Here is a 9,221-nt window from a genome sequence, read left to right on the forward strand (position 1 = left end):
ATATATATATATATATATATATAAATATATATGTGTGTATGCATATATATATATATATATATATATATATATATATATATATATATATATATATATATATATATATATATACATGTATATATATATATATATATATATATATATATATATATATATATATATATATATATATATACATGTGTGTATGCGTTTGTGTGTGTATGTATGCATATATCTATATATATATATATATATATATATATATATATATATATATATATATATATATATATATATATATATATATATATATATATATATATATATATATATATATATATATATATATATATATATATATATATATATATATATATATATATAAATGTATGTGTGTTTATATATATACATATATATGTATAACATATCTATATATAGATGTAAATAGATAATATATTTATGTATAAATGTATATAACGGATTTTGAGCGAAGCGAAAAATCTATTTTTATGTGAGATGGCCATGTCGTCCTGATGGAAGTTCCTATAGGGTAGCTTCCTAGGGTATATTACAACTACGGCGATATTCCCAGAGAATTTACCTTAAGGTATCAGAATTCTAACTCCTGGAGCGAATATCCCTCGTGAAAGGGATATCGCGACATATCAGAGGACGTATTCTTGACACGCCACATGGCAATCTGCACCCCGAACAGAGATTACGTATCGCAGGGGTCAATTGGCAAGAAACGAAATCGGAAAAGAAAAAGGGGGAGCCGCTCCCAAGGCTCCCTATCTCCCGTTTCGTAAGCGTGCCTGGCGCCAATCCTGGCGCCATCTGTATCCCTTGTAGCGTACACGAGGTGCTACAGATACTGTATGTAGGGAGGGGTCCTACAGCCCTTTCTTAGAAAGGGAAGGGCGGGTCCATCAAGACGACATGGCCATCTCACCCAAAAATAGATTTTTCGCTTCGCTCAAAATCCGTTTTTTGGGCTCAAGCCATGTCGTCCTGATGGAAGTATATCAGAGCATTACTGTATCTGTGGATTCTCAGAACGTTCCGTAATCCCCGGAGGTAATTTTTCCCGGTCGACTAGACCTAGAGACCTAAGATGTTACCGTTATACATCTTTTCAACTAACTATAAACCATGTTAGAGCTTCCTGCCCCCTACAGGGAAGAGTCCTACTAGACTCTGGAAAAGTCTCGAAGAGTACATATACCTATGTATGAATACCAGGCAAGCTAATATAGTGGTCTCACCCTATATTAAGTAAATCATAGTTTGTAAAGAACCACTGCGTCAATATGAAATATCGACCAGTTCTCCGCACAATACTTGTATTGGACAAAGGTTTATATCCGCATAGGAGGAAACTAGTAAAACCGCCATCGTCCCCTTATGGGACGGAGTCCTCCCGTTAAGGGAAAGCATAAACCAATGCAACATAGCTTGCATAAAGGAACAATTCTATTAGAATTATCCCAGATAAGGTACATAGAATGAATGCTCAATTATACCAATAAATTGACACAGGTGAACGAGACGCAAGGTTCTCAAGAACAAGTTTATTGACAGACAATAAACAGACAGGTTAACCGCATATATATATATATATATATATATATATATATATATATATATATATATATATATATATATATATATATATATATATATATATATATATATATATATATATATATATATATATATATATATATATATATATATATATATATATAAGAAGAGGATAACCCAAAACTTTAAGCATAAGTATGATAGTAAACAGAACTTGTTTATCTGAAAGAAAACATTAAATGCCACTTTTAAGATACCGAGGTATCAAAGTCATAAAAGTCTATATTACAAATCAATGACATTAGCGTTAGAAACGCTCGGCACACATATCTGCACTTATGCTAGGTTCACCTTTGGAAATGGAAAAGTGTACATGGGCAACCCAGTGCCCTCACTTATTTTGTAGTACAGTATGTAACTACACACTCACCCTGGAATTAATCGTCCCAATTAAAACCACTGTTCCTCGCAAAGTTAAACAGTAGGGTTAACGACGCGACCCACAGCTACCACAGATCTCTTTAGTTCCTCTACTTGCTTCGCATAGTGGCGAAAGAACACTCTGGAAGACTTCCAGCCAGTGTATGAACGGAGATGTTCAAAATCCATACAATTAAAGAAATTTAAGGATGAGGGAACTTTCCTCGGATCGTGACCTGCGGGTGTACTGTCAGGATCTGCTCTGCGAATAAAATATGTGATTTTCACTCTGAGTTGATTCAGAGATAAATTTGAGCCTGATGTTTCTCCCCTGAATAGTTGACCACCCTTGAAGTCTGAAGTTCTATGAAGATAGACCTTTAGGCATTCTACTGGACATAGAGATGCATCTTCTTTCAGAGGGCAGACTCTCCAGGGACCCCACCTGTTGGTGGTTAACTCATTCTTGGCGAAAAACGTAGGATCCGGAAACAGGTTCAGTTCTCCCCCATCCAGGAACTGAACACGACCTGCCTCTCTCGAGAGGGCTACAATCTCACTAACCCTGGCCCCGGACGCGAGTGCAAATAGGAAAATAACTTTTTGTGTCAAATCCTTTAACGCACACTCTTCATTGCTCAACAGAGAAGCAAAATGAAGAACTTTGTCTAAAGACCATGAATTGGCCTTTGGAGGTGCTGAAGGTCTGAGCCTAGCGCAGGCTTTTAGAACTTTATTAAAGATCTCGTTACCGAGGTCGACCTGGAAGGCATATAGAATGGGTCTGTCAAAGCAGACTTACACTCCGAAATCGTGTTAGCTGCCAATCCTTGACCATGGAGGTGGATGAAGAAAGATAAGCAGAAGTCTGTCGAGATCTCCTGCGGATTCTTCGCCTTGACAAAGGCCACCCATTTTCTCCAAGATGACTCATATTGCCTTTCATTAGATTTGCACTCATATTCCTCTAGGAAGTCTATGCTGGCTTTCGAAATCCCGAAATGCTTTCTCACCGCTAGGGAGAGAAAATCATGAGCTGCAGGGTCCGGGTTTTCTGTAATGAAGCGCAGACAGTCGACTTCTGGACTTGCTGGGTCAGAACTGGGTCTGGTAGCGGTACAAACTTCAGCTGTAGTTCCAATGCCAAGGGGAACCACACGCTGTTCGGCCACCTGTGGGCCACTATTGCCGCTACCCCCTTGAAGGATCTTAGTTTTTTGAGGACCCTCAACAGAAGGTTGTGAGGAGGGAACAGATAAATCCTGGACCATCTGATCCAGTCGAGGAACATCGCGTCCACTGCTTCCCCTAAGGGGTCCTCGTACGGGGACACGTACAGGGGCAACTTCTTGTTGTCTTTTGTCGCAAAGAGGTCTATCTGCAGTTCTGGGACTTGATTCAGAATGAAGGAGAATGATCCTGCGTCTAAGGACCATTCCGACTCTATCGGTGTGAACCTTGATAGAGCGTCCGCTGTCACATTGCGGACTCCTTGAAGGTGAACTGCCGACAGGTACCACTTCTTCTTTTCCGCCAATCGGAAGATGGCCAACATCACCAGGTTGAGAGGTGGTGACCTCGATCCTTGTCGATTCAAGCATCTCACAACTACCTCGCTGTCCATCACCAACCTTATGTGGATCGAGTGACGCGGGGAAACTTTCTTTAAGGTAAGGAGCACTGCCATAGCTTCTAGAAAGTTTATGTGAAAGGTCTTGAATAGCTTGGACCAAGTCCCCTTGACTTTTTTCCGATGAGAGTGACCTCCCCATCCCTCCTTCAAGGCGTCTGAGTGAATCGTCACCGACGGGGGAGGTGGCTGAAGAAGAACCGACTTCTTTAGATGTCTGGCTTGGGACCAAGGCCTGAGAAGAGTACGTAGCCGAAGCGGAACTGGTCTTCTCAGATCTTTTCGCGCGTTTGATGCATGACTTCTCCAAACTCCGGTTGCATCCTTTAGCTGAGCTCTTAGCACTGGGTCTGTCACCTAAGCAAACTGGAGAGAGCCCAGTACCCTCTCCTGATCGCGTCTTGATATCCTTTCGGAATCTAGAAGTCTCTTGACAGAACCCGCTATCTCCTTCCTTTTCTTCGTCGGGATGGAGAAACGGTTTGAAAAAAGGTCCCAGTGGATTCCCAGCCACTGGAACTTTTGAGATGGAGAAAGTCGAGACTTTTTTCTGTTGATCTTGAAACCTAGGTACTCTAGGAACTGGATCACTTGACTGGAAGCTTGCAAGCATTCTGTCTCGGATGCTGCCCACACCAACCAGTCGTCCAGGTAGGCTACTACATGAATTCCCTTTAGGCGTAATTGTTTGAGAGCCACGCTCGCAAGCTTCGTAAAAATCCTTGGGGCTATGTTTAGCCTGAATGGCATGGCTCTGAAGGCGTATAGTCTTCGTTGTAGCCTGAACCCTAGGTAGGGGGAGAGTCGACGGTTGATTGGAATGTGCCAATAGGCGTCTGACAAGTCTATAGAGACGGAAAATGCCCTCTTGGGTAGTAAGGTCCTTATGTGTTGCAGTGTTAGCATCTTGAATTTGCAATTCACTATGAACTTGTTGAGTGGCGACAAGTCCAGAATGACTCTGAGCTTTTCCGAGTCTTTCTTGGGAACACAAAACAGCCTCCCTTGGAATTTGATGGACTTCACCTTTCGGATCACATTTTTCTCCAACAGTTCTTGAACGTACTCCTCCAGAACGGGGGTGGAGTGTTGGAAAAACCGAAGGCACGGGGGTGGAGTGCTGTACCAGCTCCAACCCAGTCCATTCTTGAGTAGGCTGTGGGCCCAGGGATCGAAGGTCCACCGATCCCGAAATTTCAGAAGTCTCCCTCCTACCGGTATCATCCCACTTGGACTGCCGTCCTGAGGTCTTGCCTCCCTGACCACGACCACCCCTGAATCCCCTTCCCCTTGAGGGGTACCTAGACAAGCCTCTGGCTGCTCCTCTAGGCTTTGAACGAAAGGAAGTAGACTGCCCTTCGAACGATGGGGTGAATGCCGTGGACTGTGTCGACACGGCCTAGGGTACCCATAGAAAAGTGGTCGGGGTTTGTGCCACGATCTGGGGCACTGGAGGCAATGGCGATTGCAGTTGCTGTTGCTGTCTAAAAGGCTTGGCTGGCCGAGATGGTAGCCTAGTCCTCAAAGTCTTCCCCTTTGGTTGAGGACCCTCATCCGGGGAAGACTTTCTTTTGATAGCCACGCCCCACTTCTGGAGAAGGTTTCTATTCTCCAAAGCGGCCTTATCAACTACTTCTTTGACCAAATCGGTAGGGAAAAGGTCTTTGCCCCAAATGTTGGAGGAGATTAGTTTCCTTGGCTCGTGCCTCACCGTAGCCAAGGTGAACACGAACTCCCTACAAGCTCTCCTCGCCTCGACGAAGCCATAAAGGTCCTTCGTCACTGTGGCCAGATGAGTCTTGGCCACCACCATGAACATTTCATGGACCTTGGGGTCACTTGCCATCGTCTAAAGAGTAGTCTGAAGAGACATTGAGGCAGCCAGTCTTTCTTTTGTCTCGAACTCTCTCTGCAAGAGAAAGTCAGACAGCTTAGGGAGGTCCTCGCCGAACTGATGTCCGGCGATATCAGCCTCCAACTTCCCAACTGAGAACGTAAGATGGACGTCCTTCCAGTCTTTGTGGTCCATAGGCAGGGCCAGCGACAAGGGTTTACACTCCTCCAGGGAGGGGCAAGGTTTGCCGGCCTCGACTGCTTTTAGTACAGCTGCAAACCCTTCCTGTAAAAAGGGGAAGGCTCTAGCAGGAGAGGACACAAAGGAAGGGAGCTTCTTGCTCAATACAGCTACATTTGAGTTAGAGAAGCCCCTCTCTTTCAACGAGGAAAAGCAGAGCTTGAGCCTTAGTATGATCCATCACTATGACCTGCTTCGACTCTGTCTCCTCTAGGGGAACTGAGCCCAACTTATCCGAGATGACGATCTTTCCAGTCGTCATCGGCATGTGCTCAGCATACCTCCATGGTTTAGCATCTGAGCAAAAGGGAAGGTCTTTCACATTGAGCCTTTTCTGGGGCCCATGTGATTCTGCAAGGCTCTGCATCCGCAGTTCCATTGCAGCCGCCTTCTCCTGATTCTCCTTCTGCATTTGTTGGATCATTCCAACAATGGAGGAGAGGGCCTGTCCCAGCTCTACTGGGAGACCAGCTGATGTTGAGGGAATAGGCTCCGGGATCTGAACTGGAGTAGCCGACACCTCGTCGACCTCTTCCTCTACAACATCTGGGGCTTGAACTTCATCCTGGGCTTCTGCCAGGAGGTCTTCCTCCAGACGCTCGTCCACGTCAGACATACTGTCATCTAACTGGATGTCTTGCATAGCGACCGCGACTTCAGCATCCACCTGGATCGGAACTTGGGGGATCTCCTCTTGAGGCTGGGGAATCACTGCATCAGCTGATGCCTTATGAAAAAGATACGCCCTCATCTTCTCACTTGGAAGATAAAGTCCAGAGGTGTTCTTCTGGATGCCCCTTACCTAGGTACGAAGCTTCTCCCTTGCTATATCCCTTGATTCCGCCATCCTAGGGGAATCAAAGGCCTCAGTAATTAGGTTAGTGCACTCAGTACATACCTGAGGGTCCCAATACCGGAGATCACCCTTGGAGACAGCGCATGCTGCTTGTCTCCTACCAAACTCATGTCCGCAAAGGTTCTTGCTGCGGACGTTGCAGAAGACACTTCCGAACTTCGGAGGGTCCTTCTGTAAAGAGAAGAAATTTCCATGAGTATCAAGTGAACTATGTATCACTGGATATGCATAGTATAGCATAACAATTCAGAAAGAAAAGACACACACTTGTGTTTCCTTCACAACCAATTGCTGCAGCCTTCCAGATAATAAAATCGAATGGTTAATCTCTTCTAGAATAACCAATGCAAAGTTTCCAGAGGAAACAGGTGGAGCTCACACCTAAGCAATGATTTCAAAATCCTGGATAATAGACAAGAAAGAACTCACTTTCTTATCTGTAGGGCAACAGCAAAGGGCTGTGCAAGAAAACACAAAAGTGATAGAACACACAGTGCTGTACCAAAACCTATACTATAGTTTTCTTCTTACAGTACATGTTATACTGAAGAATACTGGTACAGTATAGGAGGTTATGTGCCGGCCGGCACACACCATAACTAGCTTTAAAGTATACTACTTAACAGCTATAAGGCAGCAGAACGCTGGTTAAAATGCATGTGCCTGCCGGCCGGCAACAGTTAATGTCGGCCAGCAATGACTGCCGGCCGGCAACTACACAAGGTAGTACCCAGCTGCCGGCCACACTCTTGGCGACCGGCAGACAAGGGCTGACAATAGCTGGCTGGCAAAGGTACACGACCTATGCCAGCCGGCAGCAAAATGACCAGAGGACTACGGCTGCCCAGCTGCCGGCCTCATAGGCCGGCAGCCGGGTCGGATACAGCACTAGAAGAATAACAGAATGGATGCCGGGATAAGAGTGTACACTACCTCCAAGCCCAGCAATCCGAAAGAGTGCATATAAGGAAGGGGAGAATCTAATTCAGGCTTCCTGACCAATGCCGTCTGGCTCTACAGGCAGGCATGGATGAGGGACCAAGGGAGGTCCGGGCAGCACTCAAAGCAGAAGACCCTTGCCGCTGCCGGCCAGCAAGGGACTGAGTCAATTCCACATCCTAACCTATTCTAGGTCCAAATGTAGAATGACGTACAGTACTGTAATGGCTAGGCCATTAAGGAGATAGAGGGGGAAGGGACAAAAGAGGGTCCTACCAACCTTGCTTTAGTGAAGGATCACCCGCAGCCAAGGAAACTCATCTTAGCTTAAGGGAGATCCAAGGAGGGAGGCCAGCAATACTTGCCAGCTCCCAAGAACCAAAGCAAGGAAGGTGTTGCTACTCCCAGGGAAAGAAACTTATCCTCCCACCGAGAACAGCAACAAGGACTAGTCTTCCAGATCACAAAAGAAGGAATCATCTCATACAGAAACCTTCGGCAGTGACCTAAGGAGGCTAAGCCTCCTATGTTTGTGTCAGGCCAGCGAGGGAGACTCTACCCCAAGCCAGACGAACACAGACTCAGACTAAAAACGCTGTTGTTCTGTCCCACTCTGAAACCAGACTTACTGGAACAGGAAGGTACAGTAACACCCCAGTATAGTTTTATCGAAAGTTAATTCAGATAAACCACTTAGGGATAAGCCCAAGGCTTAAACAGAGGGAAAGGGATTGCATAATTTTCCGAAGAAAGGAAAGCAACCGGGGGAGAATGAGAAAGTATACTAAGGCACCATAAGCAACTTAGCCTAAGCACCAAGAGAATCGATTACCTAAATTACCGAAACTCACTCGTATACTATCTTGGAAATATTCAACATAATCTTAAATATATAAAAAACAGCCTAAAACTTAATAAAATTTTAATACACTCGGAAAACCAAAGCATGCAGAAAGTACTAGGACCAAACGACTAGGCTACATGGCCTACCGTAGGCCAGAATTGGCAAATACTTCGCCAAAATAATATTAAAGCACGAAAGGAAATCCTATGTAACGCTAAATAGCTAAAATTTATTAAAGCAAAACAACCGGGAATGTCGTTCTTGCTAACTAAACTTATACCTAGCGAGCGACAGCGTCCACGACGCCTCCGGTAGGCTACGTCTCTTGTAACAAAGATTAATCCTATTAATCACTTAAAAATATACCAAGAGCCTACATTTATAAATAAAAGAAATGGTACTTAACTTATCAGAGGCCGACGAAGTTGGAGAAGCCATGAAAAGCTGAATAAATCCAAGATTTGCGAGAAACACAGGAAAAAACACAGAGTTGTTAAGCTACGCAAAAAGGAATGGAGATTGCGCCAGGATTGGCACCAGGCACGCTTACGAAACGGGAGATAGGGAGCCTTGGGAGCGGCTCCCCCTTTTTCTTTTCCGATTTCATTTCTTGCCAATTGACCCCTGCGATACGTAATCTCTGTTCGGGGTGCAGATTGCCATGTGGCGTGTCAAGAATACGTCCTCTGATATGTCGCGATATCCCTTTCACGAGGGATATTCGCTCCAAGAGTTAGAATTCTGGTACCTTAAGGTAAATTCTCTGAGAATATCGCCATAGTTGTAATATACCCTAGGAAGCTACCCTATAGGAACTTCCATCAGGACGACATGGCTTGAGCCCAAAAATATATATATAAAAGAAATATAGAATCCGGCGTTTACAAAGTACCAT

This window comes from Palaemon carinicauda, chromosome 12 (genome assembly GCF_036898095.1).
Source record: "Palaemon carinicauda isolate YSFRI2023 chromosome 12, ASM3689809v2, whole genome shotgun sequence".
Lineage (NCBI taxonomy): Eukaryota > Metazoa > Arthropoda > Malacostraca > Decapoda > Palaemonidae > Palaemon > Palaemon carinicauda.